Source organism: Eschrichtius robustus, chromosome 5 (assembly GCF_028021215.1).
Source record: "Eschrichtius robustus isolate mEscRob2 chromosome 5, mEscRob2.pri, whole genome shotgun sequence".
In the NCBI taxonomy this organism is placed as follows: Eukaryota; Metazoa; Chordata; class Mammalia; order Artiodactyla; family Eschrichtiidae; genus Eschrichtius; species Eschrichtius robustus.
In genome coordinates, this window is record NC_090828.1 from 1,904,597 (window position 1) to 1,929,400 (window position 24,804).

The window sequence follows — 24,804 nt, forward strand, 5'->3', positions numbered from 1 at the left end:
GCAAGGCCGCCGCGGCCAATGGCTGCAGGGCCGCCGGCGGGGAGGAGGGGCCGGGGCGGCTGACGGGCGTCGGGGTTGGCCTATCAGCACTCGGCTCGGTGCTGGCGGGGGGAGCAGCATCATGGTTCAACGTGGGTCAATTTTTTGTGAATGAGGAGGGGAGGTTGTGGGGCCGCCGCCGCGGAGCACCGTCCCCGCCGCCGCCTCGCCCGAGCCCGCGCGCCCGCCCGCCCGCCCGCCCGCGCCGCCGCCTCAGCCGCCTGGGCCCGGCGCGCCGCGGCCGCGTCCCCGCTGTCGCCGCCGCCCGAGCGCCCGCCCGCCGCCCGCGGTGGTGGTGGCGGCGCAGGCTGAGGAGATGCGGCTCGGAGCGTCCGCGCTGGGCTAGAGCGCCCGCCGCCGCCGCCGCCGCCGCCGCGGTAAGCGCTGCCCCGGCCCGGCCCGCGGGCCATTGTCCGCCCCCCGCCCGCCCGCAGGCCGCCCGCCGGCCTCCACGCCCCCGCCGCCCGGCCCGGCAGGTGGACGCCGGGGTCCGCCCGGCCGGCCCGGTCCGGCCCGTGCGCCCAGGCCGCGCGTGGCGCCGGCCCGCGGGTGTCCGGAGCTGAGCCGGAGCCCGTCCCGGACCTTCCCCTGCAGCCCCGGCCGGCGAGGGCCGCCGCGGGGCGGGGGCAGGACGGCCGGCGGGCCCCGGGCGCCCGCACCGGTCCAGGCCGAGCCCTCGGCAGGTGGGCCGGGGGCTCCCGAGCCCGGGCGGGCGCCGTTTATGTAACTTTGTCGAGGCTGTGAGTTTGCAGAAAAACGTCCCTCCCGGGGCTGGCGGGCGGGGTGCGCCGTCGCCTGGTGTGTGCCCCGGACCGGAACGGCAGGGGTGGGGGTGTCCACGACCCGAGTGGGTGCCCGCAGGCTTCCCACAGGCCGAGCTGCGGCCCCGTCCTGCCCAGATGACGGGAGCCGCGTTTCCCGGCATTGCAAGCACACACCATGGAATTAGAAGGAAATTATCTCGTATTTACATTTAGCGTTGAATTATTTGACACTGTTATAGCAGGAGATCGTGCGTATCAGTTGGAAAGGGCGGGGGTGGAACCCAGTGTACTCATTTAATGCACATCAAAAATTTGTAATAACTTGCAGCAGCTGATATGAATGTTTCCTTTATTGCATATTGTAAATTGACCTGCTGTGACACAATTTTCAAATAAAGTGTTGCATAAATTAAACTCAAGTTATTTTAAAACTAATGACTTTCTTAACTAAATCCTAATTGCATTACTGTAGAGACCTACCTAATTGCTTGCAGCAGCTCTGCCTGCCCTCGGTGAGGGAGGAAAGGGCCTGTGTAGTTACTTTGCTTCCCTTCTTTTCTCTACTCAGGCTTTTCTGTTTATTCCCACAAACCACCTAGGCACAGGAGGTCTGGGAGTAAACATGTAAACAGCCCTCGCCCAGCGCCAGCCCAGCAAGACTGGGGGGATACTGGTGGGTTTGCACCTTGGCCTGGTTTCACTTTTTCTTTTGTAGTATGATGGTGGTTGCTTGGAGTTTGAGTTGCTTCTGATAATTTTGTGCTTTGGATGGGGCCAGGAAAGGTGGTGGTGGTGATTGGGCGGGCGGGGTGGGGAGTGAGGGAGAGGGATTGAATTAACAAAACTCAGCTGCTTGTACACAAATATACACTACAGCAATTACAAAGCAACAAAAGTTATTGCAGAATTTTGCAGTAACTATGGCAACACAATTACTCTATTATAATTGGAAATGCAAAATGCCACCCTCTTAGAAGTTTCATCAGAATGGAGTTTTGGATATCAAAAATATGTGAGATTTCATTTTTTTTTTTTCCAGGTAGCTCCTGAGAATTCTAAAATCTGTGTTCAATTATCTATTTTTAAGACCCATCAAGCTTTCCCAGATATTCTACTCCCTTGGATCTGTGGCATCTTTCCCCAGAACTCACATTTGTGTGGGAGGGAAGTATTTTCCTGCCTTAAAAACACACATCCTGACACATTGTTAGACTTCTGTAGCTTTCTGTGTTCTGGGCTATTATTTTAAAGATCACATACCTTCCTAAAGAGAGCAGTAATCAATTAGAAAAGAAGGATTTGTGCGGCAGGCAGATGTAACACTGCCCTCTTTAGGGTTAGTTCTTTCTCCTTCGAGGGGAGCTGGCAGCAAGAGTGCCCCTGGGAGAGCCCTGGGCTGGGGGTGTGTGTGGGGGTGGACGACTGTGGTCTGCATGGAGGCCTGCGAGGCCTAGGGACCAAGGACAGATGTGGCCTAAGCAGCCCTGAGCCAAGAGAGAATGTTCTGTGGTCAGCAGCTTCACAGCCATGCAAAATAAAAATCTCTCAATGCCATGTTCTCAGAGGCCTTGGGGCCTGTTGCTGGAGCCAGATGGACAAAACAACATGGCACCCAGGCCATGTGCCACCTGAGCGCAGATCTTGACTCAGTGGTCAGAAACCTGCTTTCTAAGGATGCCCCTCTTGATGTTTCCCAGGAGGACTCCAGTTCTGGAACTTTCCACACGTTGTGGGGTTGCTGCAGTTGAATTTCGTTATAACTCTTTCCTTTTAACTACTGCATATTTATGTCCAGTAATCGACTTCCATTTTCCAGCTGCATTGTGAGGTTTCAATGCAGCATGAATAGCTTTGAATTCTCATCCTTTGATGTTGGGGGTGGCACCCGAGGAAAGGCGACTTTCTGCCGTCTTAATTGCCAGAGCAGAAGAAACATTTCATCACTCCTGGAGAATTCGTCCGTACCATTCTCTATTGAAAACGCCGGGCTTTCATCACTCGGAAGCTGCCGTGAGAAACAGATTGGTACCTGATGGAGGGAGGGAGCGAGGGAGATGCAGAGGACGGGAGACAACTGCCACTGGGGGTCGCGGGGCGACGGGCTGTGGCCGGGCTTTGGGTCCCTGGACCAGGATCACTGCCTGTGCAGCTGGGGGTCTACGCCGGCCCAGCCTCTGTGGATGCCCCCTCACTCCGCGGCCTGAGAAGCTGAGCCTGAGCCCCCGCTGTTCTAGGCAGGGGGCGAGTTCCTGCCCTGGTGGTTGCAGCCCCCGCTGGGCCTGGGGTGGGGGCCAGGGAGCCAGTCTGGAGGGGGCTTGGTTTCAGTCTCAAGACTGTCAGTCAGCGTGTGCTCTGGTGTGCAGTGGGCTCAGGGCTTTTGGCCTTGACTTAGAGGAAGGCACAGCATCTCTGGTTCAAGTCAGACGAGGGGCCCCGTGTCAGAAGTGACGCTGCGTCTTCACACACCTTAGCAGCGTGTGTTCACGCAACGTTTCTTTTGGGAGAAGCATCGCCGATCTGGGATCAGCGAGTTCTGTTCATAAGGTCGTTTTCTCTGCTTGGGCTTGTGTGCGCGAGGAGGCGGGGCGGGTGGACCTGTTTAGGGAGCGGCTGGCCCCTCTGCTGCCTCTTCTGACTGACTTGCCTTCTCCTCACTTCCCGGGAGGAAGCGCCAGGGCCCGACACAGGTTGCCTCCACAGCGACCCTCCATATCACCGTGGGGACAGATCAGCTTCTGTAGCAGCAGATGTGGAAACCAGACTAGTTTTCCTCTTTCCTGGTGAGGAGATCATGATATTCATACAGTTGACCCTTGAACAACATGGGCTTGAACTGTGCAGTTCCATTTATCTGTGCACTTTTTTCAGTTCGTACTGTAGTACTGTACCATCTGTGGTTGATTGAATCTGGGACGTGGAACTGTGGATACGGAGGGCTGACTGATAACTCAGGTTTTCTACTGTGTGGGGGGTCGGTGCCCCTTAGCCCCAGGCTGTTCAAGGGTCAACTGTAAATGTAACATAGACCAGTAGCTACTGTTTAATGAGCACATACTTGGGGCTACAAGCTGTCATAAGTACTTGCCCCATTTCTCTCTCTCCACAGCCTCAGGAGGGGGCTGCTACCACACCCATCTTGCACAGGAGGAACCTGAGACAGATGTGAAAATGTAGCATCTGGTACCCCTTGCTGTGTTGAGTCCCGAATGTTGATTCTCTCTTTTCCGTGCCTCCGCTTCCGGGCCCCTGACGGTCTTGAAGTTGAAGTTCAGCATTGCCCATCGAGGTGTTTGGGAGAGTGTAGCCTCTTTGAGAAGAGGACAGTTTGGAATACCTTTTAGGTTTAGTGTTGCATTGGGTGGTGTCGGAGCTGTCATAGGTGATTCTGGGTTTCAGTAGGGTCTGGGAAATAATCCTGGCTTTCTCATGCTGTCCTCTGTGCTGTGTGTGGCCTTGTAGAACTGGAAAGGATCTGAACAGTCCTGTCAGCCGGGGTTGGCTGTGTCCCATGCTTGGATCTTCTCCTAAGGCTTCATGGGGGCAGGTGAGGGTAGTGGAGGGCACCTGGTGCCCCATGTCCACTTCAGCCAGAGTAGGCTGGCCTTCACTCTTGTCTGTAGGATTATCTTCGAAGAAAGTTTCAGAAACTTGGAAAAATCACTGACTTAATCCATTCTCCTTTAACACCAAGCCAGAAACTTAAAAGAAAATATCGACAGATTTAACAGTATAAGAATTAAAGAAAATTCTCTTTGTCAAAAGACTTCATAAGTGAGGTTAAGTGACAGTGAGAGAAAAAAATCTACAACGTATTATGCCTATATACGCTCAATAGTCAGTATGTAAAGAGCTTTTGCAAACCAATAAGAAAAGGATGAGCATCCCTCTTGCATGATGAGCAAAGCACATAAATCTGCAAATCCCAGTGGCTAATAATAAAAAAGACTTAGCTTTACTAATAAAGAGATTTAGCTGAAAGATTTTTTTATGCCCACCATATTAGCATAGGCTAAGTTTGATGGCGCCTGTTGGTGGTGATAATAATAATTCTTAACCTACATGGGTTTTGTAAAATTTAAATACGTTAATACACGGAAAGTGCTTAGAATAGGGCCTGGCACACAGTAAGCACAATATAAGTTTTGGCTATTATTAATTATTAATTATTTAGTTACTCTCCAGAAAAGTTTTATGTGTCAAATTTTTAAACGGTCATTCCTTTTGTTCTAACAATTCTACTTATTGGAATTTATTTTTAGGAAGGGGTGTGATAAGCACATGGATATCCAGATACGTACAGGATGTTATTGGTACATTATTTATAAAGGTGATACTTATTAAATGCATTGTGGTATTTTCATCCTGTGGAAATCTATGCACAGGCTCAAAGGTCAGCAGAAGTGTGCAGTGTGTTAAGTGAAAAAAGCAGGTCTGGAACAGAATCCACCCCTTCTGTTTTTTAAGAACTTGGGTCTCTAAAGTGATAACAGTGGCCTTCTGGGGTGTCAGGAAAACGGGATGTGAGTGACTTTCATTGTCTTTTTGTACACGTTGGTATTGTATAAATTTTTCTGTAAGCCTGTGTGACTTTTTAATAATAATACTTTTTTTAAAAAGGCTGATATTTCCATGGGGGGAAAATACTCTTCAACTCCAGTATTTATAAAGGAGGAAAACCAAGTCCTTGGTAAGTTGATACATATGCTTAACATTGGAAGAATTTAGGGGATTTGTTTCTCTGACTCTGGTAAGCTCTCCAAGGCAGTGCTGGCCTCCTGGGTCTGGGCGGGCTCTGGCCCAGGCTGCGCTGCCGATGGCACCTAAGTGGTCTTGACCAAGGCAGAGCCGTACCCGTCATTACCATGCTCAAAACCCTGTCATGTCTTAGGATCCTGCAAGGCCTGCCTCGTCTGATAGCACCTGTCCTGCTCACTGAACTTCAGCCCCTACCTGCTTTGCTTCCTTGCTCTCTGTAAGCCCCCTTTGGCCCCAGGGCCTTTGCACACACTGTTTCCAATTCTTGGAACTTCCTCTCTTCATCTCTGTCTTCTCTGATGCCTCAATCCAAGCTCAGCCTTTGGTCCCCTGTTAAACATGGCCTCACATCCTTTTTACTCCTTCCCAACAGGATCTGCTTGTGTAATTTCAGTAGCTCATTGCGACATTAGTGGTTTAATGTCCCCTGTCTTACCAGCAGGGGGGCTCCACGGGGTGGAGGGGCCGCGAGGGCCTCCTGCCTGCTTTGTGCCCAGTGCCTGGCAGTGCCTCAATGAATGAATGAATGTGTGGCTGGATGCACGGCACAGCGAAGGCCTTGGGAGGAGGGCCTGGATGTGGACTGGTCCTCTGGCCTCATGGCACCTTCTGGGTATCTGCCTGTGCTCTGGAATTGCCTGCTTCCTTTCTGCCTCAATCTGGGAACTTCTTGGTTCTGATTTTGGAGATTATGTGCTTTTAAGTAGCTGCAATTAATACAACTGAAGTGGGTTTTGTGATGCAGAGAGGAACGAGAGGAAGAAGGGCCTTAAACGCCCAGCCGTCAAGTGGCAAATGGGGCCATTGTGCGTGCGGCCCAGCCAGCGTGCAGGGCTCGGCCCTTGTCCGGATCGCCCAGGGTGCCAGTGTTCCAGGTGGCCAGCCGCTGCTTGTGTTAAAGGCGCGCTCCCCTGCTTGTTTCAAATTGGAATTAATGACGCTATTTAATCATTTCTTATTTAACCTCATAGTTTTAACATGATACCTTCCTATGGTCGCGTCTGTAAACATTTTGGAGTCCGCTCTGTTTAAAAATGCGCATGTCAGGCTGTGTTAGTTTACTGTTGTTTATGAGGTATTCTGTCTGCGTGGGTCAAGCGCTTTTGCTGGGTCGATGTTTGAGCTTGCGATGGCTGGGCAGCTCTTAGGGCCTGGAAGCCTTGAGCTGGCCTACCCGGTGGGAGTGCCGTCCTGCCCGTGGTTGGCGGAGCTGTGTGATCTCGCGGGAGCGACCATCAGCTGGTTCGCGTGGCGCTGTTGGCTGCGGCGGGTCTTCCGCAAACTTGGGAAGAGAAATTTAGGTGCCCCCCAACCGCCCCCGCGCCGCTCCCACCGGCCTGTCTTTGGTGGCGGAGCCGTGGCGGCGGCGGTGGTAGGGAGCCTGTCTCTTAAACGTTTCTGATTGGTCGGTTATAATTTTGCAACTACCAAACCCGCACCTCACGCACGTAGGAAGTCTTCCGTGAGAGCGGAGGAGTTGCACAGATGCTCCCGTGTTGGGGCGGGCAGAGGCAGGCCCTGTGGCCCGGTCTTGGGCAGGAAGCCCTGAGCCGCAAGGAGCTTAGACGTCGGGGGGGGGGGGGACGGGGTAGGCGTGGGGATAACCACACACAGGTGCACCAGGCCGTGGGAGGCTGGGGGGCAGGGGGCCTGCGGCGGGCAGCAGGGGCGGAGGAGCCAGGCTCAGATGAGGGAAGACAGGAGGGCTGGGAGTGGAGCGTGGTCCTCTTCAGCCGGAGCAGCGGGGCTGCCGCAGGGTGGAAAGGCCGTCGGGCCGGATGGTGGCCCGGCCCTGAGGGCTCCAGGGCCGCAGCGCGGGAGGAGGGATGAGCCGGACCGACAGACAGGCTGGCTGCCTTGCCGCTTCACGTGTGTGCAGGCTGCTTATGCGCGATCGAGGCTTCTGACCCTCTGTGCTCGCTCTTTCCCGCGAGGTGCCACGTGCCTGGCCTCTGCTGGTCTAACCTGGTTGAGGCCCCCGCGGCCTGTGGCCCAGCCGGCCCCTCTCTGGAGCGTGTGCTTGCAGCGTGGCGCTGTCCCCCAGGCTCTGGCAAGAAGCTAGGGCTGCCCACAGCAACGGGGGGCTGGAGGTCCCGGTTCCACATCCTCAAGTGAGGTGGCCCTTCCTTCCTTCCTTCTTTCCTCCCTCCCTCCCTCCCTTCCTTCCTTCCGCCAGTGTGACTGAGAGCCCCCTTCTAGGTCTGGGACTCCTTAGAGTAGCTGTCAGGACTCGAACCCCGGGGGTCAGTGTTGGGAACATTCTGGAAGGGGCTTGAGCCAGCTTCTCCTCTATTAGGAGTGAAAACCTGCTTCTGAGCCCCCCGCAGGGGCTTTCCTGGCAGACACCGTGTCGTCGGGTGCCTTGGCTGAAGCGGGACCCCAGCAGGCCGGCAGAACACGGTGAAGGGCGATGAGCAAGTTGGCGGGCGTAGGTCTTCCGAGGTGCTGCTCAGGGCTCCCCGCAGAGCTGGCATTCCAGCCCCACGAGGGCTGCGGGGTCAGAGGGGCCTGCTGAGCCTGCCCGCACCCCACCTCTGGGGCCCTGGACACTGGGGGTGGCAGTGGAGTTGTCCCCCGGGGCCTGCGACCCTCCAGGGCAGGGGCCTGTGGTTGACGAGGGAAAATTAAGAGTATAACCACCCCCCGGGGGTGCGGCGCTCGGCCATCGGGGACCTTTACGAAGAGTCGTAAAGAAGCGGTCGGGAAGCGCCACAGTGGATCAAGACCCTCACGGCTGTAAAATTCACAGAGGATTTTGCACTGAAAAGGCCACAAGAGGAGGTTTCAGTCCCATTCTTTGGAAGCACCTTCCTTTGCCAGCGTAGGGGCTGTGGTGTGATTCCTTCCCGGCCCTCTGGGTTGGAGGGACCCATTGAAGGACACGTCACGGGGGCACTTAAGTGCCTAATTCTGTTTCCTCGGGAGCGCCTTGTTTTCCTTTCACTTTTATGCTCCAGGTCTGGCCAGTTTTGCAGCAGCCTGAGCGCATCCCCTGCCGCCGTCAGCCTGGGCGGCAGTCGACCTGCGACATCCTCAGTGTCGTTTCTGCTGAGAGCCCCCAAGGAGCACGGGCTGGGCTGGGCCGGGCAGCTGCAGGCGGCCTCCTCTGCCCCAGCGGCCGAGCCTCGGGTGGGGTCGGCCCCACTGGGGGGGCATCCATCTCACCTCCCGGGGCCTTTTGGGATTTGGAGTTAACAAACAGTAGTGTTAAAACGCATCCCCTAAATCCTTCCCCGAGTGAGAATGTCTTCCTGTGTCGGAGTGGATTGTGTTCATCCAAATGTGGGTTGCATTTTGGCGGAGCTATGATTTTCAGAATTCCTCGAAGTAAGGAGGGGACAGAGCTGAAAAAGAAGGAGGCATGAGGTGGGCCTCTGCTCTTGTTTCAGGGCCTTCCTCTCCTGTGGCTCCTCGGGTTGCCTTACGTGTGTGGGGCTAAGGGTCTAGCTTGTGGACGTGTTAATTCTGTTTATCGTGGCGCTGATTGGCCTGCCGTGCACGAGAGGGTTTCCGCAGACATAGGTGCTTTGCTTTCCGAGGCTCGGGGGTGCCGAGGGCAGAGCGTGGGTGTTGAGGCAGGCCGGGCTTGAGAGCTCCGCTTCACCGTGACCACCCGGCTGGTGTTGCCTGTCTCTTCAGGAGGATGGGAGGAGGGCTCCCCCCTGGAGGCCGAAATGGGGTGGTGGGCCCGCGAGCCTGTCCCTGAGGCTCGGCCCCTCTCCCCGTTTCTGCGGGCAGGTCTCCGGTGGGATGTTGTCTGCAAGGGGAGGGCTGGCAGCTGTTACGTAACTGCGGGAGTCCCTGACCCTAACCCCCGCGCCTGCGTCTGCTGAAGTCACGGCCAGGTGCGTGCTTCCCCGGAGGAGCTCAGTCACGCTTGGGAGCGAGTTGTTTTCTGTGTTTGTCCTCGCCGGCACTCTCCGTAGCTCACAGAGACCCCGTTCTTGACAGCTCAGCAGCGTCCCTTCCACTGTGCACGGAGCGCCCTCAGCTCCGAGCGCGCTGCCCTGCGTGTGAGGCGCCCGGTGCACGGGGCCTGGACGGGGCAGCGGCTGCCCTGCTGCACTTGGGCCGTGGCTGCTGTGTGATTCGTCCCTGGTCGGAGGTGCTGAGGTCCCGCCGCGAGGGTGATCCGTGAACAGGGATGAGGGACGTTTCGCACCGTCTTTGCTGTCCGTGGTGCTTCCTGGTGTCCAGAAAAGGGGGCGTCCTGGGACAATGTGAATGTGTTACAAACCCAGTAGCGAGTTTGCTCGTTTCCCCTCCTCTTCACTGTTGTTTATCGAGCACCAGCAGGGCCCCTTAAGGACAGCATGCCCCTCGCCTGCAGCCGGCCTCAGAAGGCTGCCCCACGTGGCAGTAAGTGGCTCGAGGAAAGCTGTGTGGCCTGAGTGCTCAGGTCGTGGGTGGAGACCTGGGGCCGGCTCCTGGTGGCAGGGTGAAGGGGCAGTGCTCCCAGGAGGAGGGCAGTGTAGGATTTAGAGACGGGAGAGGCTGGGTGCTTCTGGCACTCCATGGGCGCAGCCCTCCATGGGTGGCTCTGTGGGTGTGTATGTGGTGGGGGGGGGCAGGTGACCGTGTTGTAGGATCAGGTGGCCTCTGGTGGATGGAGAAACAGGCCAGGATCAGGTTGTGTCCTCCCTGGGATGATGGGGCCTACACTTTAACAGGATTTTTTTGTGAGCAGCTCTCAGTATTGAGCAGGAAGATGTTTCTGGTAGCTCGCCATTAGAAAGGATCTCTCCATGGCAGGTTCAGAGAGCACTGTGTGCTGCAGGGAATTGACTGACTTGCTTTCTGGGAAAGTGCAGGTGAAGGTAGGGTTCAGGCAGGGCTTGATCCAGCTCCTCTGCGGCCTCATCAAGATCTTGTTTCTTTCCCCTGTCTTGGGAGAGTCTGCTTCCTGGTCCTGAGATGGCCCTGCCAGCTCCTCGCAGGACTACACACTTGCTGGTTCCTGCCCGCCAGCAGAGACTGCATCTTCGTCTCAGCAAAACGTCCTCCACTTGCTTGGTTTGGCTTAGGTCACTGGTCCACTCTGAACCGTCACTTTGGTCAAGGGTATGGAATGCGCTGAGTGGCTCAGCCTGTTCCAGAGGCTGGCTGGGGAGTCAGCTTCCCTCCTAGGCAAGTCGCTGGTGGTGGGAAGGAGAGGGACGGGACAGATGCTGAGGCGGGAACCAGTGGGCAGCGCCCTCCACGGGGCCCCTTGTTCTCCGCAGCCCCGGCCTCAGCTCCAGAATGGCCTTTCGTGTGGGCCCACTGTGCGCAGGGCCATGCCGACCATTTCACAGACCTCGTCTCACGGAATCCTGCGGCAGCTCTGGAGGGAGCCGGTCCCCGTTCACCGAGGAGGAGAGGGCTCAGGAGGGTCTGGAGGTGAGGCCTTGACCAGGCCTTCTGCGGCAGCGGACGTGGGCCCACCAGTCTCCTGGCATTTCCTTCTTCCTGGTCGTACCCTGGGCCCTGGAGGTCAGGGGCAGCTGGCCAGTTGGCAGGGTGGGTTAGAGGTAACAGAAGCTCATCAGGGCAAGTCCTCCGGTCTCTCCCTCCGCAGGATGTGACAGTCTCGTGGAGAAGCCCTTAGAGTGGGGACAGTGGAGCCCCGAGACAGAGGGGACTGGGCCCTGCCAGCTGACTGACCCGCTGCCCTCAGGGCTGATTCCAGGCAACCTGAGAGGCCCAGTGCGGTGTCTGAGGATGCTCTGGGGAGGGGCTGAGCCCACGTCAGCTTTCCTGCCCTGGGCAGAGGTGGGCAGATGCCGGGGTGTCCTGAGAAGGTACAGTGCAGGGCGTGTCAGCCGAGCCCCGCCGGTAACATCTGCCCGTGTGCAGGGGCCAGGGGCTCAGACAGATCTGGGCTCCACAGCCTCAGTCTCCCTGCGCCTCAGTCCTCCCATCTGCAAAGTGGGCACGAGAATTTCTGTCGTGGAGGGATGTTTTCAGGCTCAGGTTGGATAAGATGACGAGGTGGAGGGCCCGGCTCCCAGACCTGCCGTGCGGCACGAGGGGAAGAAACTCCGTTGGCCTTGCTTAGTTCCCGTGCCCCCGGGCTGGGAATTCCCACCAGTGTCCTGCGGTGCTTCTTTAGTGCCGGGCTCTGTGCTGCTGTTGAACGCTCTCTGCTAGTGCATTGCGCCCCTGTGGCTTGGCTCTCCTTACCACTCCCAGCTGACTGCTGGGAAGCTGACACCCGGCGCAGGTAGCTTGACGGTGGGGACTTAGGTTTGAGCTAGGCGGCGCTTTGAGCCCTTGCCTTTCTGTGTACGCACGAGTTGGAACGCACAGTAAAGCTGCCCACCCCTAGGTGGGAAGCGCAGGCCTCATGCTGGGGTGCACTGCTGGATCGCAAAAGCAGGGTGGTGAGGGGCTTGGCGTCGTGGAAAGGGGCCCGGATGCGTGTCCTGGTGCAGCCTGGTGCAGCCTAGCTGCTCCGTGGCATTTACCCACCGTCCCCCGCCTCGGTTTCCTCTGCTGCACGGTCAGAGCGTGTTGTGAGGATTAAGTGTGACACCCTGACAGCTGGGGGAGCAGGCCTGGTACAGACTCACGTCCCCCAGGGTGGAAGGTGGCCCAGCCAGAGCGAGAGGCAGAGGACCTCAGACCTGCACCACCCCCCTTCGGAGGTTTTCCTTCTGGGGGAGGGGGGCCTTTCACCGGGGCTGGAGACGGAGGCTCTCCTGGGCATCAAGTTGGTGTGGCTGGCCCTGTGCTCCTTGCCGGGCAGAGCCCTGCCAGACAGTGTGAGGAACCAGCAGCCAGTATGGCGGAGGGAAGCTGGAGGTGGCCCCTGGGCCTGGGAGGGTGGGGCCGCCCCGGTGCCGGGGGGCAGGGCAGCCCTTGCAGCGGGTGACCTCCTCTGGGCCGTCTGTTACCCGTGCCCTCCGCTTCGCATCTTCTTCAGCTCACGGCTAAGTTTTGGGATGTGCAGCCTTGGCGAGGGCACCCTCCCCTGCACACAGGACACGTGTGCACACATGCACACATGCACACGAGCAGATGTGCACACGCGCGAGCTCTCTGAACCGGGGAAGTCAGCCCCTCTCGGGATCCCTGCACACAGGACACGTGTGCACACATGCACACGCATGCACATGAGCAGACGTGCACACGCGCGAGCTCTGTGAACCGGGAAAGTCAGCCCCTCTCGGGATCCCTGTTGGGCTGGCTCGAGCTGCTCACCTCTGGCCACCCCCCACTTAATGAGGAACAGCAGAGTTTCTGGAACGAGGGTGCATCTGATGGCGGTTGGGGTGATGAAATCCTCCCTCCGTGGAGTGCAATTCTCACCCGGTTCCTCATCTCTAAGCGGAGATACTTTGTTTTTTGATCCTTGCAAGTTGGGTTTTCTCGGGCACATGAGTTTTGAGTGTTGTCCCAGCAAAGGGCCGGGGTCTCCGTCAGGCTGGGGCGGCTGAGGCCAGGCCGCCCGCCGCCCTGGGATGTGCTTCTCCCGCCTCCAGACTCTGCTGGTTCTCGGGAAGGTCGAGCAGCCGCTCCCGCAGCTGCCGTGTGGCGGGCTGTCCCTCGGCAGCAGCTCTCTTGTCTTGCAGTTGTGTCGCCACGTTCCAGGGCTCAGGCTGGTCCGGAGGTGCGTCCCAAGTGACCAGGGCAGCTGCAGCAGGGCTCGGGCCTGTCGATCAGCCAGGCACCCAGGTCCCCGGCCCTGCACCCTCCCCCAGCTCCCATGGGACCTGCTTCATCTTCTGAGCCCGCCAGTGGGGGGTGCTCCTCTTCCCCTGCATCCCTCAACCCACAAGTCCTCGAGGAGGTGGCAGTGGACCCACGTCACATGGTTCCTCCCCTGGCCAGGACACTCTCACCTGGCTGTGGTGGTGACCCCCCCCCCTTTCCCATCTTTGGTCTTTAGTCTTACAGTGGTGACCACTCTAGCTCCCTGCTCTCACAGTTTTGGGCCCTCAGTGCCAGGGCTCACGGCTGCTGGCTGAGCTGCGGAGTGGGTGTTCCTGGGGCTTCACGTGGAGGAGAAAAGAATAGATTGTAATTGGTCATCAGACCGTCTTTCAGTGGTTGGACTGGAATGAGAACTTCCCTTTGCTGCTTCGCTGTGGACCGTGTGCGTGCTGTGGATTTTCCTGATGTTCGGAGAAGCCGGGTGCTGAGGCACCTCTTCCAGCCCCTCTTCCTGTGCCTGCCCCCCAGCCTCTGTCCCTGCTCTGGCTCCCGGTCCCTGGCCCTGCCTTGGTCCGTGGTCCTGGTCTGGCCTCCATCACATCTGTTCTCCAAGCCTGGCTCAGTCTCCCAACTGCCAGCCTTATTCTCGTCCTTTCGGGATCCTAGCTCACAGACAGGGAAGTTTGCTCACAAACTGTCAAACCTCAGAGTTGCCGTGTGAGTGACAGGGGTCTGCTTAGCGAGGCTCAGAGCAGTGCAGGACCTCTGGCCAGTGAGGGCGCTGCAGGGAAAGTGGGCCCCTGGAAGCTGCTGGGCGGGATCAGGTGGGGGTGTGGCCACATGAAGTGGGCGTGTCTTCCTGGGCATCGGAAGACTGGCCAGAAGGGGGTGAAATCCGTGAGCTGGACACTTACGTAAAACGCCTTAACGTTAAAACAAACGCGTATAACATGGATGCATGCATATAACATTTTGCAGCAGAATGCACATTTCACCTGATTTCTTAGATAAAATAGAACCTGTTACAGAAAGCTCCCACCTGGGGTGGGCTCGCTTCTCCTCGTCTGGACCCACCTGCCTAGGGGAGCTCTGGGCTCTGTCTCCCATTGTGGGGGGGGGCTCTGGGAAGGAGCCAGGGAGATCCCCTGCCCGTGGCCCTCTGTGCTCAAGCTCTTGTTGGACCCACAGAAATGAGAGCCCTGTGGCTCCGGGGGTGTAGCCAATCCTTGGGTGACTGATCTAGGTCACTACCAGGTGGTCCTGCAGCTGTAGGATCGGAGAAGTGTGTAATAGAGATTATTTCTCTTGTATTGCCTGAGATTGTTTTATTAAAGCATTTCCGATATCACTAATATTAAGAGAACGAAGTTGGGAGAGAAGAGATCAGCAGTACAAATAAGCAGTTAACTGTAATTGGGAAAAATACTAATGATTTAATTTGCATATGTGGCTGAAGCATTTTTTTTATGACTGCCTTGATAATAAAAGACAGGCTGAGTATCACAAATGCAAGCAAATAAAGAATTCCATTAATTCACCTATTCGTTTTCTAAAAAAATGGTATTCCCGGCTTTTGCAGTGACAGTTTAATAATTAGGGTGCCTAATTTTAATCTGTTCTGTGGGTGCATGCCCTGCCTAGCTTGGGAAACCAGCTACTGTTGGTGTGGTTCTGTGCGGTGAAGAGTACAGAGATTCAGGGGCCTTGGGTGAGATCAGAGCCTGTTGCCCGTGGGGCTGTGTGAGCCTCGCATCTCTCTGCCTGCCCTGGGGGCCTGGGCAACACGGGGAGCTGCCAGCCTCAGCGGACGGAGTCTGCGTGTGCTGATGGACCGGGTGGTGGCTTCAGAGAGGTGCACAGGCCAGAGGCTACTTCAGGGTTCTCACCCTGAGGCGATCTGGATGTCGCCAGTGCCAAGGCTGATGAGAAACCTTCTTGTCGCACGCATGCAGGATACTGGCATTTCCTTAAGCATGAAAGTAAATGGCACGGCTTTTGGATCAAGACGGATTTGGTTCCACTGCACAGTCATATAGCTGAAATAGTAATTTTGAAACCACTTGGGGACAAGTTACATACCTCATTTACCAGGTTGGGGTGAGGACCTGAAGTCAGCTTTCAGTTACATTTTTTGCATGTGAATAAAATGCACCTTTACTCTCCCCTTTCCCTTTCTTTTCATCTCTCTTTCAAATTTGAAAAATGGGTTTAGATTCCCCAGAACTTACATTTTCCTAGCTAGAGTGTGTTTTGCATGCAGATGTAATTAGAGATAACAAAGAGGCATGTTTGTGTTGTAGTGACTACATGAAAAGAAAGGATATTGCTGAATTGTAAATTGTATTTTTAGAATGTGCTAAACTGAAGTGCGAGGGTCACTTGTCTCTCACTGCAGCTTCAGCTGGCTGCGTGTTTTCATTGTAATGATTGAGAAAGGCAGTCCAGGAAGGCAACACCCTTATTCTTAATTCTTAGCATCTGCCTCTTTCATCATACTTTGCATGTTTGTCACGTGTTCAGGTGACAGCTCAGTTACCACGAATATATTTTATGTTGTGTGTGCTGGATGCGAGGTGTTTTAGTCACTTTCGGTCATTTTCTCAGGTTATCAGGACAGGCATTCGTTTGCTCTGTCGCATCCTGGAGATCACACCGAACGGTGGCCTTTGATAAATAGTAAGTAGCAGCTGTGCGCTGGGAAGTTTTGATTTGGTGCATTTCCTTCGTTTCTGGGATGGGATTGCAGGGCTCAGTGGAGAATGGCACTCAGCAGGCTTCTGTGAAGCTGAGGACAAAGAAGGGAAATAGTCCATGTGGTAAAGAGTTTGGGCAATTCACTGGATGTGTGTGTGTGTATATCTTAGACAGGAAGGAAGGGGACAAGGGGCACAACCATAAAAAGAATGACACAACCATTAAGAAGAAGAGGATATAACATAAACTGGTTAGAGCCAGCTAGGCCTAAGATAGCAGAAGGTTCGACTTCTGGTAGACCACAAGCCTCATTATACACTCATTGTAATATATTAGCATCTAAAGGACACACCCACAGGCTCCATGACCATAAAAGGCCAAAAAGTGGGTGGTGCCCCAACTCCTGGAAGTCCCCGCCCTCTCTCCAAGGTAGTTAGAATATTCCTCCCACTTGTTATCCTATGAAATTACCCAGCCCATAAAAACTAACCACCCCCATACCTCGGGGGCCCCTCTCACTTTCCAGATGATCCCATGCCCTGGGGCCACCTCTCGTCTTCTGAGAAGGCCCACACTCTGACTATGGAGTGTGCATCTCTCTAAATAAACCTGCTTTCCCTTTACTATGGCTCGCTCTTGAATTCTTTCCTGCGCGAAGCCAAGGACCCTCACTTGACAGCCTATCCCAGGGACTCATTGGAGACCTGGGACATGACCATCCTCTCGTGCACCATTTTTTTTCCTGCAACATCTTTTCTGGCGACCATGAAGGGACAGTCCTAGTGACTATGGAAGGGACCTCAAAGGGCATAATCTCAGTCTGCTTATTAGGCTGTGGCTCCCCTCTGTGGAGGGTGGCTGGTACTTGTCCCCAGCCGTGTAGTGCATTTATTTGACTCAGGGCCTAGGTCTCCACCCTCCCTCTCTGAAGGATTCAGGCCCTGGGACTCTGGTTTGCTTTTTCTCCCACTGGCTCTTGTTCCTTTCCCTGACTAATCCAAGGGGCCTTCTCAGGCTCACCAAACGGGCAGATTTCGGGTGCCTGCAGGGAGCCCACTGTTGCTTTTGCCAAACAGACCCTTTCTCATGACCAGATGGCCACAGGCCCCGTTTTCCATACTTAATTAAACACCTTTTCTGCTGAATCCCCAAATCCCAGGAGTCAGGGGCTGTTACAGCTCAGGCCAATTATACCATCTCCTAAACTGCCGTCAGGACTTTTCTCTGTGACACTCCCTTGAGGGGGTCCACCCAGTAAGGTCCCTGGCAGCATACTCCCTTCTTACATTTTTGGGATATCAGGGACACTGGGAGAGTGCCAGGACAAATAACCATCAGACCCCTGTCTTGTCGTGACATACTAACCAAAAATGGGAAGTCCCATACGTCCAAACGTTCATGACGCTATTCCAAGATCCAGGTCTAAAGAACTCCTGCCGGGTGTGCCTGGCTCACACCCCTTCCAAAGTGCCTTCTTCCCCCACGGGAGCCTGATGTTTTAGATGATCCCTTATGAGACCACCTCCCCGAGGTCCACCACTGGGAACTCCTACACGCCCCCCCCCACCCCAATTCTGAGGAGAGACAGTCTTCCAGACCATTTACCCCTAACGCCCCACCTGGGCAGCTGGAGACCCCGGACCCCCATGAATCAGCCCATGGACTTGGCCTTTAGAGTATTCAACAATAGAGATAGGGTTGAAGAGGCAAACAGGATTCAGTGACAACAGCTAACGGCACAGTTACTGGCGGCAGCCCTAACCCCTGCACCACCTTCAGGGTCACCCTCCCTTACGAAAGCCCAGTGGCGGGGGCAGGATCCAGGAAGCCTGGATCAGAGCCACTGTCTCGCCAAGAAAGGATGGATCTGTTTGAAGTGTGGCTAGGAGAGCCACTGGAAGGGCGAATGCCTGCTGTGTGGGAAAAGTCCCCTGGGAACCTGCCCGATACACACATGAGACGGCGATGCCGAAAGCTCGGCCTCTGTGCACAGGTGCTGAATTGAATCTTGGAGACAGAGTTTTGGGTGAAGTAGAAGAGAATAGCTTTATTGCTTTGCCAGGCAGAGGGCGACACAGTGGGCTTGTGCCCTGAAAAGCTGCGTGTCCCAGCCCGGGAGGATTTGGTGAGGAGTTTTATAGCCGTGGATCAAGGGTGCAGAAGCTGGTAAAGATAGGGTGCGTGCGAGGCCTGCACTCCTTTCATCTGGCCTCAGGTGGCCCCTTGATGAGGTTATCAAACTGTGATGTGCTCTGGAATGAAGAATGCTGACATCTTCCATTTGTTGGGGGTTTTAGTTCTGTAAAGAGCTCAAATTTATTGTTATAAGTATCGCTTGAGGAGGGACCAGGACCCTGGCCCGAGGCTGCTCTGTTGTTTCTTGGCTGCTCCTGCCTTGTCTCTGCGTCCCCTCCCTTCCGTGATTAGCAGCTGTTTGAATCTGCGCTTTAGAACTCAGGGAAGGTCATGGAGGCTGGAGGCTTGTCCCTACAAACAAGAAGCAGGGGACATAGAAAGGCGTCCGTGCCCAGGAGCCCCACAGGGTCGTGCTCGGTTTCAGGGGCCACTGGAAGCGGGACTGCCCCTAGTCCTGAAGGGGATTCAGGGCTCCCAAACCAGTGATGGCTGAGGGGACCGAAGGCTGATGGAGCCCGGGACCTTCCCTGGCTCCCAAAGGACACCTGGTCATTTCTCCTCCGGTAGCCCTTGATGTGGCAAGTAGGAAAGTTATTTTCTTACTAGATATGGGGGCTGTCTGCTCTCTGCGGACTGATTTCCCTGGACCCTCGTCCTCCCAATCCTGTATGATAATGGGTGGGGGAGGGAAGGCCCCCAACCAAGCGATTCACCCTACCCCCCAGCTCTCTTCAGTTCCTTGCTAGGAAATTTTACCAAGAAAAAGGATTGCTCTTGGCCGGGGGAGCCTGCCTCAGTCTCAAGCCAGAGGATGTCTCCATTCCACCCCATCTAAGTTTTTAACCTATGGGCTGTTAAAGTGGTTCGCAGTGCTAGAACTAAAGGTTGCTTTCTTCTGCATCTCCCTGCACCCAGACACCCAATATATCTTTGTCTTTGAGCGGACAGATCCAGACACTCATTAACACCATGAATGCCTCCAATCTGTGTGCTTGTAAAATTAAGGTCGAGGGTGCCTATGGGATGGGAATGGAACGGACAAAAAAAATTGGGTTAAAAATTGTTCCTACTGCTGTAGGCAAGCCTCTTAGATCAAAGGCCATCCTTAGAGCATTTCTTAAATCCAAGGAGGATCCTCAAAAGTGTTTGTAAATAGATCACCAAAATAGGAGGCCACCATCTGACAAAACTGACCATAGCTGATATTCAGAGTCCAATAGGAATTTTGGGGGAGGCCTTCTCCCCTAAGGTAATGGAGGGAAAGTAAAACTTTCCAACATGGGTGAATGGGTGTGTCAGTCCTTTGATAATCATTGAGGTGACCATCCAATTCTTTGAGGAAAAAAAAAAAACTGTCCTTGTTTTACAAATCTAGTCTTTACAGGACCAGAGGTGTGGCTCCAGAAATAATCCAAAGTCCACCAATCCTTTTACCACTCCCCAAACCTCCCCTGCTTATTGTAAGAGACTTGTAAATACTGAAAAAAACTTTTTTTTTTTCTGGCCTTAAGGGAAAAAGTCATCCAAGGAGGAACTAGCCTTTCTTCTATGCCTTTGAGATGCAAATATTCTACCTGGTTTTCTCCAGGAACTCTTGTCTCCCCTATCCTTTTAAGATGCAAATTTCAGGAAAGGGGGTAGGTGATTTGGAGCTTGACTTGTCAAGGACAAATAGAAAGCTTAAGTATCTTTTCCATAAATATTAGTAAAAAGGGTTTAGTCATCTAGACAGGTGACCATGATTTGTTTCATCTTCTAGAAACCCAATTTGAATCCAACCCCTTGTAACTGATGGGTTTTACATTGTTGCATCTGAATCATGGCTGAAACTTTGAAATGGGAACTATGAGGTCTCTGTGTTTTGTATGTTTATACAAATCTATACGTGTGTTGTAGATATGTGGTATTGCCAAAACTAATTCATAAAAGAGCTCTATTTAATTGGCTTAAAGAAATTAAGCGCTTATATAAATAGTCAGAAATATAAACAAATCTGGCCAGAATGCATTTCAGGTTCACATGATCCGGGAAATATTCAGTACGGAATTGATACCTGGTATTGAAGGTGGCTTAGAAGGTGGGTCATGCTTGTGGTTTGACTCACATACAGTACACGTCTTTAGAGTCATCAGTGTTAAGTACAATACTTCTGTTGTACCTAGGTTTACTAGAGGTCAAATAAGACCTTATTATATCTGTTGCAAACTTGTCAGCAAGGAGACTAAGTAACTTGTCAGTGATAAAAACTTTTAAGGAAAGTAAATGTAAATGAGATAAGAACTTCTAGGTAAACTCTATAGAAATAATTATGTTTTGGGAATGTCTATCTAAAATAGTCTCTCCAGATTTTGGTAACTTAAAACTAAACTAAGGTAAATAGTGAGAACTCATTGACTATCTGGGTCATTTCAAATAGGATGTATATTGGAATATTAATTGCTGGGTGGGGTGGGTCTGAGTTTACCTACTTTGCCTTAGGAGAGGAAGACTAAAACGTAAGTTTTCCAGTCAGGAAACGTGGGTATGACAAACAGTTTACAATTACTTGCTGCTTGTTGGTTTATCTAGAGATTAAGGTTCTTAAGGGTTAAAATTGTATAATGTAATTAAAGCTGCTAAAAAATAAGAAACATTTCAGTATGCCAGGAAAGTAAGATGTGTTTTCAGTAGAAGAAAGTATGAGGAATGGAATGCATTTGTTAAAGGGAAAAAGAGAGTAATTTGTTCTGGAGCTGGTTGTTTCAGAATGGAAAAAAATAAGGGACAAAATAATATCAGTGCAGAAAGTTGTAGAAGGTTCGTGGAAGAGAAACCCTGAGACATCTCAGAGAGATATTAAATTAAGTAGGATTATTTGATATGTTAAATTACATGGGAAGCATTGTCAAAGGAGTGATAAGCCTCAGGTTACACCGTGGGTAAATGTTATTAATATAGGTAGACATTCTAGAATTTACATGAAATTTCTAAAATTTGGATATGTCCTGGTATATAAGGTTATCAGTCCTAATTCTGGTGACTGTAGCCAAGTTTCTTTATCGATTACACTGTAATCAGATGTTTAACTTGGCTTTTAAGTCTTTTGTCATTTATAGACCGTTACTGTTATACTTTGATGCTATTGTACAGGTGCTTCATCAAGAAGATTCATAGGAAGGCCGTGGAAGCGGTTACGACAGCTCCACATCAAGATGATGGCTGTGAGGATTCCAGCCCGTACCTGTCCCCCCACGCCCCCCACACAGACTTAAAACAAGAAGCTGTCCTGCCCCCAGGGCCCCTAGATGAGGCATCCTGAGGTTTTTACTCCCTGACAGGCAGGGTCAGCGCCCCTGCTGAGCCCTGAAGCAGCTACAGAAGATGGACTATTGCCCCTCTGCTTCCCATAACATTAGGAGGCTAACATCTCTGAGGCAGGAAGGAGACAGAAGGGCAGGGAGCAAGGCACAACCATTCAAATAATGACACAACCATTAAGAAGAATAGGGTATGACAAAAACTGGTTAGAGCCAACTAGGCCCAAGACAGCAGAAGGTTCAACTTCCAGTAGACCACGAGCCTCGTTATACACGCACTGTAATACATTAGCATCTAAAGGACACACCCGCAGGCTCCATGACCATAAAAGGGCGAAAAGTGAGTGGTGCCCCAATTCTGGAAACCCTCACCCCTTCTCCAAGGTAGTTAGAATATTCCTCCCACTTTTTATCCTGTGAAATTACCCAGCCCATAAAAACTTAACCACCCCCATACCTTGGGGCCTCTCTCACTTTCCAAGGTGACCCATGCCCTGGGGCCACCTCTCGTCTTCTGAGAAGGCCCACACTCTGTCTATGGAGTGTGCATCTCTCTAAATAAACCTGCTTTCCCTTTACTATGGCTCGCTCTTGAATTCTTTCCTGCGCGAAGCCGAGGACCCTCCCTTGGCAGCCTATCCCAGGGACTCATTCGAGGCCTGGGACGTGACCATCCTCTTGCACCCCATTTTTTTCCTGTACCATGTCTAGCTTTTAACAAAACTATTTTTAATTGTGGTAGTTAATACATAACCTAAAATTTAGCATCTTAACCATTAGCAAGTGCATAGTTCAGTGGTGTCAGGTGAATTCACATTGTTGTACAACAGCTCTCCAGAACTTCTTCATCTTGCAAAACTCATACCCTGTACGCATTAAACATCAGTTCTATTAGATTTTTTTAAAGATAGGTGGTTCTTATCATTCTAACATTTGCCAGCTCTAAAGGAAAAGATGGGGAGAGACAAATGTTTGTATACACAATAACTATACATATATGCAGATATATAAAATACATGTATATATACATATTAACATTTATATACAATAAGTATATGTAACATTCTATATTAAGTTAATATAACAGTAGCTATGTAATACATTGAATATGCACACGTGTGTATTGCACACGTGTAATTTACAGGGAGCCTTTGGGGACTGTCAGTTGCGAGGGTCACCGTAGAGCTTGGGCCCTTCTGTGGCATTCTTCCTTCTTATTGTGGTCCAGATTCTCAGGCCTGATCACGTCATCGTCTTTCCCTCAATGACCCAGCTCTTGGGTGCCAATTTGGCCTAGGCCGGGTCCAAGACCCCATGTCCCATTCTCCCTTTTCACACCTGACCTCCCAGCCCAGTGAAGCATTTGTGCTCCTGGCTGGCGGTGTGCCTGCTTGGCCTGTGTTCCACCAAACTGGAGCCTTGGGCCCGAGCCCCTCCTCTCCCAAGCCTGATGCCCCACAGCCAGGCCCATCAGCACCTTGGTTGGGGGGCTCATTCTGTCCCCCCTCATCCCGAGGCAGTGCAGCTGTCAGAGGCTCAGAGTCTGAGTGGAGAGGGTGGCCGAGTGGCCCTGCAGTTGACAGGGCGGCACGCGGCCTGGGGGCTCAGCCGGGCTGCTTGGTGGCCTGAGAGCTGGGTGGGTGCTGGGCTGGCTCCGGCCGAGGAGTCTCTGGTGGCCCTGGACGGAGCTTAGGCTTTCTCCTGCGGGCACAGGGAGTGGGCCTGGAGGGGCTTTCCAGGGGCGCAGAGGGCTGCGGGTGGCTGGAATTGGAGTTTGGGACCTGCAGGGAGGCCTGGGGGTGAGTGGGGTTCTGCCGACGTGGGCCGTGGAGGTCTTGGTGTCCTGTCCCGATGATTGCCAACATGGTGGGTGTCCCCGAGTTCTCTCTTTTCCATGGGGGCAGCCTGATTGTCTCTCCGGTGCTCACGCACCTGCAGTGGGGCCCCAGGATGGCAGGAGGCCCTCCACTGGCCAGCCCAGCCCCTGGCCCCTGCCGCTGGCCTCCCCAGGCGTCCGTCCCCCGAGCACACGTGCAGCCTCTTGCCTTGGGCTGGGCTCCCTTGCCTTCCGTCCAGAGGCCCAGCTTTCCTCTGGGCTCACCTGCTTCCACTCGCTGCCCTTCCAGGGGGACGTTTGCTCCCTGGGGCTCCCTGTCCCCTTGAAGGTGCTTCCCTGTCGGGGTGCTTTCCTTCCCCTGGACCTGGGACGGCCTCCTCGGTGCCGCCCTCCTGCCCTACCGCTCTGGGTCTGCTGCTGCACCTTCTCAGATTTGCCAAGCTGGTGGTTAGGCCGAGCGTGGGGTCGTTTTCCTTTGGGATGAAAGAGGGAAAAAGAGATGGTTCCTGGGAAACTGGACAGACGTTGGTAGTCTGCAGAGAGGCCTGTTTGTTTCTTGTTTGTTTCTGAAAGGCAGTTTTACCCAAGGCCCAGTTATCTGACTCTGCCAAGGCCAAGGAGAAGGTGAGCTGTAGGTGAACTGTCGAGTGAAAGGGGGGGCCCTGGGGACGATGCGGGGGCTGCTGAGGGCAGCCATGTCAACATCACACTGCGACTGGACCCTCGCCCCCCACGTCCCCAGGGCTCCTGCCCTCTCCCCCTACACCCCGACATCCCTGGACCAGCCCAACCCCGTCCTGACTGCCCGGGCCTTCTCCCAGCCCTCATCATCCCGACATTCTGAGTCTGCTTGTCTGTCTCCTTCCCGAGGCCCAGAGCGCCGCTTACCATTGGGGCCGCCTTCCCTTCTGTGGATGCCCCGGCTCGGCCCTGAGCCACACGGGCGGTCGGATCCACGCTCGTAGGGCCGCCCTGTGTGCCCCCTGGTGTCCCCTCCGTGGGCCAGGTGGAGGGTGCAGCGTCTCAGGGGTACAGGTGCTGCTCTGTTTCCCCGCGGCCACCGCTGATGTCTACACTGCCTCGCCCCCGACTTTTTGAAACACAAGGAAGGTTTGAAAACCAGGCACTTTGATTTCTGTAGAAGTTCAGTTTCCAGGGAAAATGAGAGCTCCTTGAGGTGATCAAAAGTTGAGCAGGTGTGTGGAGATCAGCTCAGTGGCACGGGTGGAAAGCTGGGGCTGAGCTCAGCGTGGCTGTGTGTCTTGGGCCCCGGACCTGTCCTCCTGCCTGTGCTCACGGGTCGTGTCCTGCCCCAGGGTAGGGCCTGTATCTGAGGATCAGGGGTGGTCTCTTCACCCCTTGACCTCTGAACCAAGGTCTGGCATCTGCCGGATGTGCTGCCGTCTCTGCCCCTCATTGGAAGACGATGGCGGGCAAGGAGGGCGCTGGGGCTCCCTGCCCGCTCACCTCCGGGCCGAGGGCAGGTTGGCCCCCGCTGGGACACACTGGGGGTCTCCGTGGGTCCGGGACAGGACCCCGGGGGCCCGCCTGCCCTTACTCGAGGTGACAGAGATGCGTAGGCCCCGTCAGTGGCCGGGAGGACCTTGAGTCCGGGCGCAGCCAGCTGGGCAGGAGTGCTTTGTTTCGG

The 24,804-nt window shown here is 54.1% G+C and overlaps 1 protein-coding gene across 3 annotated transcripts in view; it reads left to right on the top strand.

Annotated features, from left to right (window-relative positions):
• Positions 1-320: 320 nt before the first annotated feature.
• The window catches only part of HDAC4 (histone deacetylase 4), a 294,251-nt gene continuing 269,767 nt past the window's right edge, over positions 321-24,804 (top strand). For 2 of the 3 annotated variants that reach the window (XM_068544110.1, XM_068544113.1), the window contains exon 1: positions 321-416. The gene's annotated coding sequence lies outside the window, so the exon portion shown is untranslated. The remainder of the gene's footprint in view (positions 417-24,804) is intronic. The other variant, XM_068544112.1, reaches the window with a different exon arrangement.